The sequence below is a fragment of the Marmota monax genome, unplaced genomic scaffold (genome assembly GCF_021218885.2).
Source record: "Marmota monax isolate L192 unplaced genomic scaffold, Marmota_monax_Labrador192_F-V1.1 WCK01_AAM20220418_F8-fsc00131, whole genome shotgun sequence".
NCBI lineage: Eukaryota > Metazoa > Chordata > Mammalia > Rodentia > Sciuridae > Marmota > Marmota monax.
The window spans coordinates 4,903,207-4,912,963 of record NW_026693141.1 but is presented as its reverse complement, the minus strand read 5'-3'; the positions used below and the strand labels follow the sequence as shown (position 1 = coordinate 4,912,963).

Sequence of the window (9,757 nt, the reverse complement as noted above, 5' to 3'; positions counted from 1 at the left end):
AAGAAAAAAGAAAAAGAAAAAAAAGACACTTCAGCTAATTTGGACAAGAGAAAGAAACCTCCCACAGAGTACTTAAGAGTCCTAGAGCTCCACGTTCAGCCTGAGCTCCATTTCTGCCACAACAGTTACACCTGTCGTTAATATAGCCTTTGTGCCTGAGAAACAGTCTGATGGTACCTTCTCGCAGAACATTTGTTCCCTGCTCCAGGGAGAAACGTCAGGCTGGCACTGAACAAAATGGTGAAACTAAAAACAGACCACAATCCTCTCCTATGGTTGTTTCCTTCAGTTTCCCTTTGCTTCTTATCACTGGGGACATCTCAACAGAGCAGGAAGCCATAGGCTTCGAAGCCAGACAAACCTGAACTCACACCTGGCTCAGACACCTACTGACTGGGTGGGCAGTTTGGGCAAGTTACTTAACTTTCTGAAAAATGGGGATAATCCTTACCACCCAAGGTGTTTTGTTTTAAATTGTGGTAAAACATACAAGATGTAAAATATACTACCTTCGCCATTTTTAAGTGTTCAGTTCAGTGTCACTAAACACACACAGTTGTTTTGAGGATGAAATGAAATAATGTAAGTAAAACCTCTAGCCCATAAACTGGAGCATTGTGCATACTTACTGAATGTAGTCCTCTTCGCTTATGATTTCTCCCACTGAGCATGCTCCACAGGATTGTGGAAATGAGCAGGAATGCCTGGGTCAGTTTGGAGTTTAAGTTCAAACTCTCCTCCTGTCCCTTATGGAAGCCCTGGTCTGCCCTATCTGTGGCGTGCTCATCCCAGAGTCGGTTCTATGTGGGAAGAAGAGGCAAAGGGGCTGGCAAGCTCAGGAAATCTGTTTCCTGAGAGATCTGCCCCCAAACCCGTTATCCTCCTGGGGAGGAGGAAGCAGTCATATCTGGGGCTTTCCAAACAGCTGAACTAGGCCGAGGGGTGAAAATTAGAGAGTCAATCAGACTCCAACTTAGTAGAAGAAGGTCAGTTCTATCATTTGCTTGTGAACCTATGACATGAGAGGTCACTCTTTTTTTTTTTTAAGTGTTGGTTGTTTCTTCTTTTACTTTTTGGTGTAGTCAAAGCAATGTAACATGCAATTTAAAAATAAATTACACTGAGAATCTTTATAACAATAAACAACAGTCACCATTCTCTTCCCACTCAGCCAGGTTCTCTCTGAAGGGTAAATCGAAGGCTATCAATAGACATCATGGTGTGAATGTATACTGAGCCTATTGATTTACTATGCTTTAATTTTAATTTTGTATTTTTACTGTGCTGGGGATCAAAGCCAGGGGCTCATGCATGCTAGGCAAGCCCTCTACTACTGAACTATACCCCTAGCCCTTGTACTTTAATTTTATTGTTTGTGCAGTTCCCTACTCTACCCACCCCGAAGTTAATATTTATCTTGGTTTTTCATTTACTTTATCTTCTGTGTAGCATATCCTCCAACATCTTTGCAAGCCAATATTTTCATAAACTTATCAGATGATCTGCTGTGGTTAGATGCTCCTCTGAGTGCAAAAGCAATAATGTTAAGGAAAAAAGTATCAGTTATGAAAGAGGGGGTATCACTACATATATGATAGACATTGAAAAGATAAAAATATTATAAGCCACTTTATTCAATAAGTTGCACAACTTAGAGAAAATGGACTAATTTCTTGAGAGACACAAATATTAAAACTTAAGAAGAGGGCTGGGGTTAGGGTAGTAGAGCACTCACCTAGCATGGGTGAGGCACTGAGTTCGATCCGCAGCACCACATAAAGATAAATAAATAAAGATATTGTGTTCACCTACAACTAAAACATATTTTAAAAAACTTAAGAAATTGACAACCTCAAAAGCTGTATATCTATTAAAGAAGTTGAATTCCTAGTTAAAACGGTTTCCATAAAGAAAACTCCAGCCTTCTCCATTTAAGATGACCTTCTGGTGAATTCTATCAAAGGTTTAAAAAATAAATAATAATAGCAAGTCTACATAAACTCTTCCAGAAAATAAAACACTTTATAATTCATTTTATGAGGGCAGCATTACCCTGAAACCAAAGTCACACAAATAATTTAAAAGAAAAAAGCAAATATTAAAGATTAATATCTCTCATGGACAAATACTTAGCCAACTATCAACAAATCAAATCCAGCAATATATATAAAAAGAACACTATATCAGTATTATTCAAGCTTTCCCCCAGGAATACAAGGTGAGTTTAACATTCAAAAACCAATGTAAGGGGCTGGGGTTGTGGCTCAGTGGTAGAGCACTCTCCTAGCACACGGGAGGCACTGGGTTCGATCCTCAGCACCACATGAAAATGAAATGAAGATATTGTATCCACCTACAACTCAAAAATAAATATTTTTAAAAAAACAATGTAATTTACCATACTAACAGAATAAAAAAGATTACCACATGATAATCTCAATATGTATAGAAAGAGCATGTGCTAAAATTAAAACCCCACTTATAAAAACTTTCACCAAACCTGATAACAGACGTATACATCACACTGCAGTTTGTTAAGCAGCAATATGAATAGCTCCTGTCCCCTAACAATATGAGTTTATTACTTTTCCATATAACTTAGTGGGATTTGAGATGGGAATAGAAATAAATATATATGTTTAATCTGCCATGTTGAATCTGAACAATAAGATTTCACTGCCTCTGATCTCTTCCTTTCTCTACTCCTGTTGTCATGGGTTAGGCTGTCATCCCTGTTTCTGGATAGTTACAAAAATTCTCTAAACGGTTTGTCGAGTAACATTGTCCTCTGATTTCTTCTCTGCAGGGGGACTGGTATTAAAATGTGAAAACCTGATTACATTGTTTCTTCTCTTTAAATCCACCAAGAACCCCTCTGCTGCTTTTAGAGTAACTTCTAATAGGCTGAGCAGGGTGGAGGGAAGGAAGAGTTTAATTTTGAAGATTTCAGAACATGGATGATTTCCCAGAGGTGACATCCAGTTACGTCTTAAGAAAACAATCCTCCATGTGGCCTTCCTTCAGCTTCTGGCTCTGTCTTTGCATTGCTTCACGTTACAGTCACATTTAAGACAGGTGTCTTCCTCTCCATCATTTCTGCTCTTGTTCATTTCTCAACTTGCTGAATCTGGCTTTGAGCCACATCCCCAGCCCCTCATTTACTATTTTTTAATGTTGCAAAAATAGTACAAAGAATTTCCATATACACTTTACCCAGCTTCCCCAAATGACATTATTTATAACTACCATGTAAAGAACAAAACCAGAATATTAACATTGATCAAATTATGTTGACTAATCTATAAACCTTAATTCAAATTTTCTCAATGGGCTCACCAATGGAACAGAATGCAGTCTAGGATCACGCACTGTAGCAGATTGTCAGGTCTCCTTAGGTTCTTTCTGTCTGTAATAGTTCCCCAGACATTCATTCTTTCTGTTTGTTTGATTTGATTTGAACATTTTTGAAGGGTCCTGCCCAGTTGTGTTGTCGAATATTGTTGAATGATTTGAGCTTGTCTGAATTATCCATAATTAAATTAATTACTATGGTAGGCAGGTAATGCCTCTTTTTGGAGTGGGGACACTGGGGATTGAACCCAGGCATGTTCTACCACTGTGCTATATCCCTAGTCCTTTTTATTTTTTATTTTGAGACAGTATCTCATTAAGTTGCCCAGGTTGGCCTCAAACTTGCAATTCTTCTGCTTCAGCCTCCTGAGTCACTGGGATTATAGGTATATGCCACTGTTCACATCCAAATCCCTGGAACCTGTAAATATGCTGGGTTCCACTGTAAAGGGGAATTAAGGGTGCAGATGATTAAGGATGCTAGGTATTAAAATGCAACAAACTTTGAATTAAGGTTTATAGATTAGTCAACACTATTATATCAATGTTAATATTCTGGTTCAGGATACTCTGAACTATCCAGGCAGGCCCAATAAAATCACAAGGGTCCTTATAAGTGGAAGAAGGAAGCAGAAAGGGGAGAATCAGAGAGATGAAAGTGTGAGAAGGACCCAGACTGATTTTGTTGACTTTGAGGACAGAGGAACAGGACTATAAGCCAAGGAATATGGGAGGCCAATAGAAGGTGGGAAGGGCCAGGAAATGGTTTCTCTCTTATAGCTTCTAGGAGGAACACAGTCCTGCTGACAGCTTGATTTTAGCCCAGTGAGACCCATTTCAGACTTTTGACCTTCAGCATTATAAGATAATAAATCATCTGGGATGTAGCTCAGTGGTAGAGTGCTTTCCTGTCATGCACAAGGACCTGGGTTCAATTCCCAACATGGCAATAAATAATAGATCTAAGATAATAAGTTTGTGTTGAGTTATGTTTGCATAATTTGTCACAGTGGTAAAATCAAATTGATTTTGATACCTGAAGGAGGAGTTCTACTGTAATGAATGCCTAAACTGTGGAATTGGACAGTGGGAAGAGGCTGGAAGAATTATGAGGTGCATAATAGAAAAAACCTGGATTACCTTAAGCAGACCCTTAGTAGAAATAGTAATGATTGCCAATGAGGAATCCAAAAAGTGGGGAGAAAACAGGTATCATTCAGAGAACAAGTCAGTCAGAACAAGCTTCTATAGAAATGTGGATGTTAAAGACATTATCAATGAGGGCTCAGAAGGAAATGAGGAACATGTTATTGGAAACTGGAAGTAAGGAAATTTTTGTTATATGGTGGCAGAAAGCTGAGCAGAGCTGTGTTCTGTACTCATGTGGAGAATAGAATTTGTAGGTGATGAGATTGGCCATTTAGATGAGGTTTCTGATCTTCTTGCTATTTCTAGGAAGCTATATGGAAAGAAATCAATTGAGGGAAGAATTTTTAAACAAACAGGAATGAGAATTGGGTTATTTGGGAATTTCTTAACCTATCTAGATTGCAAAAGATGGTAATATTGAGAAATCTACGGTAAGCAAAGTATTCTAGAGAAAAATCCAAAGATGTGGCTGGACAAATTTTGCTTATACCTCAGAAAGATCAAAAAGTTGGAGCACAATGAGTGTGCATCTGCTGGACGTAAAGCCTAAGGTTTGAAATTTTTGATCTGACACTTGAACTTAGCATGCAGAGGGAAAGTCTGTCATAAGTCTGTCATGATTAAGTGTGTTCGCAGTGCTTAGAATTCATTAATCTAGAATTGTTTGGTGTGAATTAATTAACCTAGAAATGTTTGGTGTGAATTAATTAATCTAGAATTGTCTGCTGTGAATTGATTATGTCTATTGCAGTGCTTTGCATTAAGGATTGTCGTTTTCTTGTTTGAGAACCTATAGAGGGGGTGGGGCTGGGGCTCAGCAGTAGAGTGCTCTGCTAGCATGTGTGAGGCGCTGGGTTCGATTCTCAGCACCACATAAAATAAATAAATAAAATAAATGTTAAAAAAACCTTATGTGTCAATAAAGAAACCACAATAATTTTTTTTAAAAGAACCTATAGAGTGAAATTGTATTGAGTGATTTGATGAATAAAACATTGAAAAGGGCAAAAAAAAAATGTTGGAGCACTTTATCCACAGAAGACCTTTTAGAGTATGTGAGGCCATCCTGACTGCCCAGAGCTGTTGACATGGCGGTCACTCTGTGGGGCTTCTTTTCCATCTTTGCCCAGAGTTTGGAAGTACCCAGGGCTGCAGCCAAGGGATCGAGTGGGAGTGGGGTCAGCCTAAGAGATTGTTTTGAGATTGAGGGGCGTGCAGTTGTTCCAGGGGTGAAGCCTCAGGACTGGATCTGAGTGCTTATAGACAGAGAAGAGCACATTGGCTTTCTTAAGACAGATTGGAGTTTTGGGGTTCGTGATATGTCTTCTGGATCTTATGTAGTGGAAGTTATTTCTCCAGCTTACAAGTTTGACAGAGCTGATATCACTTCAAAAAGAAAAATGAGAGCAAGATACATGAATTATATCAAAACATCAGAAGTGGTCAGACTGCCCTATCCTCTCCAGTGAAATCTTCAGGTCCACAAGGGGGTAGGAATGACGATGGGATGAGTTAGACATCATTACCCTAAGTAAAAGTATGAAGACACCAATGCTATGAAAATACTTTGTGTACAACCAGTGACTTGAAACATTGTGCTCTATATGTGTAATATGAAATGAATTGCATTCTGCCATCATGTATAACAAACTAGAAAAATAAATAATTTAATAAAGAAAAAAGAAATCTTCAGGTCCACCTTCTTACTTTATTAAAAGGGAATCATGGGGCTGGACAGACTTTCTTATGAATCCAATGATTATGATGATGGTTCTTCCATTATTGATATTTGTGCTTTTGCCCAAAGTGGTCAACACAAGTGATCCTGACATGAGACAGAAGATGGAGAGTCAATGAATACGCTGAATTCCAACCATGAATTGCCTGATGTATCTGAGTTCATGACAAGACTCTTCTCTTCAAAATCACCTGGCAAATCTAGCAGTGGCAGCAGTAAAACAAGCAAAAGTGGGGCTGGCAAAAGAAAGTAGTCCGGTAGTTCACAGCAGGCATTTGCACAAACACAGCGACACTGGGTGGCATCCAAGTTTTGAGGGAAAACCATGTGAAGCAACTAGTATAAACTGAGTCATCCTGAAAGTTGATCTCTTACAACTGTTGTATATGCTAACTTGTTAACAGATGTTTTATACTTGGTACACAAGAAAACCCAACTTTCATTCTTTGTCTGTATGAGGTCAATATTGATGTCACAGTGTCCTATAGAAAATGACATTAATAAATTATATGAAGTACTAATGAAGTACTATAAAGAGAGAAAGGGAGAGGGAAAGAGAGAGGGAGAGGGAGAGGGAGAAGGAGAGAGAGAGAGAGAGAGAGAGAGAGAGAGAGAGAGAATGAGAGCCAGGCATGATTGTACATGCCTGGAATCCAAGCAGCTCTGGAGGCTGAGGCAGGAGGATTCGAAAGTTCAAAGCCAGCCTCAGGAATGTAGGGAGGCCCTCAGCAACTTATCGAGATCCTGTTTCTAAATAAAAATATAAAAAGGGCTGGAGATGTGGCCCAGTGGTTAAGCATCCCTGGGTTCAATCCCCAGTACCAAAATAAAATAAAATAATAGAAAAAAATAAAATAAAGAGTATGTAACTCATACATAAATCCTCTCAGCTATTTTGGCAAACACTAAATGTGGAGGAAAGATCAGGGAAGGACCTGTGAATAAGCCTCTTGCCTGATGGAGTGAATCCCCATGACATATACAAGAGATCCTCTAGGTTTTTGAAATACTGCCAACTTGGATTGAAAAGGACCGAAAGGATGAAGTATTAAGAAGGTTAGTGGATCCCCAAAATTCACTGGTAAGAAATAGGTTGATAAAACTACTCAGCTACAAACACCAGCTACATTTTAACAAAAGGAAAGATGACTCAGAGAGGGCTGAGCTTTGAGTCCCAAGAGGGAAGCCTTGAATTACCGAGGATTATTCCCAAGTCTGAAAACTTAATGTTATTTGTCTGTAGACTGAAATTTTATGAGACTGGTGATTCCTCAGTTTCTTCCATTTTCTCCCCATCTTCAATGGGAATGCCTGTACCTATGACCTGATGCCTGTGTCTCCATATTTCGGACACAGATAAGTTGTTTTCTAGCTTCAAACATGCACAGGTGGAAAGGAATTTTGTTCCAGGATGGACTAGATCTACAGCCTCACCCATGTTTAATAGAGATGATATTATTTGTGATTTCTGAGCTGATGATGCTTAGGTGACATTTTGGACTTCAGTATTAGTTAAGAATTTCCGGGTCCTGGGAAGTGAGTATCTTGCAGGTGGGTCAGATTGAATCTTTGGGGAACAGAGGGTGAACTCAATTTTGTTATATCAGAAATAGGAATCTAACATAAGTGTCAAATGATACCAACAGACACTTATCTTTTTATTTTTTAAAACCAGAACACTTATTGGATGGTCAATTGCTGAAACTTCCAAGAGGAACTGGATGCTGCACAGCTGCCCTCTTGGGTTTAGGAGTTGTTCCTTCATGGAATCCACGCCTGAATCTGTGGTGTACAATTTTTAGGTGCCTCATTAGACCGGTCCTGGTGGTGTTTCCTCTTTCAGCCTTGGCACGCCAGTTACACTTTCTCTTGCACTTGGCAGGGTATCCACATTTGCCACAGGTCGACTTCTAAAGGTGGTAGGCCTTAGAGCCCCAGCCGTGGCACAATGTGTGCATCTTATTACGACGTTTTCCAAATGACAAGGTTCCCATCGTCATCTCAGTTCTGTCACAGAAACCAAAGAATCCAATAGGTACTTTTTGACCTGCAGCCTATGATACCATTTCTAGTCTCTTCCATTGGCTCTTTAGCCCCATATATTACTTTTTTCCCTTATTTTCTTGGTACTTCTTCTCAGTCTTTATGGTAATTCTTCCTCTATTTGTCCCTTGAAGTCAGGACAGTTCAGAATGCAGTCTTGCTCCTTCTCTTCTCAGTAAAATACCATATCTTTGGATAATTCAATCAATTCCCTCAATATCCATATGTACCTCTACCCAAGCTTGTGTCTCCATCCCAGACCACTCTCCTGACCCCTGATCCATTTAATCGTCTGCTTTCAGGATGTCTCCGTGTGGGTGTTCCAGCAGACATTGCAAACTCATCCTTTAACCTTTAACCCTACTCCCCTGCCCACACATCCAGCTTCTGCCTTTCTTTCCCGCCTCCCTCCCTCCTCCCTCCCTCCTCCCACTCAGCACCTTGGCACCCTCAGTTCTCACTTCCTTGCTGAGCAAAGCCAGCATCCCCTTGCAAACTGCTAGTCCATTTAGCATGCCCTTCTTTCCGTTCTCCTTCCAGGCTGAAAGCTGATGGTCCCTCAGGACTTATTTCAAGGAACACCTACTTTGGGGCGGGGGGATTGCTCCCTCCTCTTGATATTTCAACCTGGCTTCCTCTTCTGCGTTGCCTTAACAGCCTGACTACATTCATTCACTGGTATGTGCATCCAACACAAGCATTGACTGAGCACGGCTGGTACTCCTGACACCAGGCTGGGCTCCGGGTACAAAGGAGAACAGGATTCTGTCTCCATCATCACACAGAAGTTTAAAGAAGAAAACACGGACTCAGGCAATGACACTTGGTATTGCAACTCAAGGCGGGTTGGGGAGGGGAAGGGATGTAGAAGATGGAAGTTCAAGTGGTGATCTATGAAGCAGGAGAAAGAAAAATGCTTTGGGGAACCTCAGGATTCCTTTAGAATTTAGAATGAGGTGGTTAGTGGGGTGAAACAGGGAACAGGCTCATAGGTGCCTGAGCAAATAGATGAGCTAAGGAGGTGAGAGTTGATCTTGGAGAGCCTTTGCAGACACTGAAAGGGGGCCACTGTGACTGTCATTAGGAAAACGGATTGGGATAGTCAAGGAGGGACAGAGATAGAAGTTACAAGTACCAAGTGAGAAACGATGCCTGGTGGTGGGGATGATGAGATATTGGGGAAAATACAGTTGTTAGATATTAGAAGACAGGTAGAACTTGAGGCTGACACGCAGGGACTCAACATTTTTGTTTTTGCCACTGATCTGGCTTGTTCAACTTGGCATCCACAGCATTGAGGAAAATGCCTGGTACCTACTAGGCCCTTGGCAAATATTTCCTGAATTCCATTTTTTTAATTGTGGCTGCATTTTCAAAATGGAAAATTCACATAACTGATCTAATTAGACAAAATTTGAAAATGAAATTGTACCGGGAAGGCCCAGGTGGCAGTGGTAGCTGTACTTGGGAAATTTC

The 9,757-nt window shown here is 40.2% G+C and overlaps 1 pseudogene; it reads right to left on the bottom strand.

Annotated features, from left to right (window-relative positions):
- Nucleotides 1-7,918: 7,918 nt before the first annotated feature.
- LOC124099821 (large ribosomal subunit protein eL37-like) lies at nt 7,919-8,238 on the bottom strand (annotated as a pseudogene).
- Nucleotides 8,239-9,757: the final 1,519 nt, after the last annotated feature.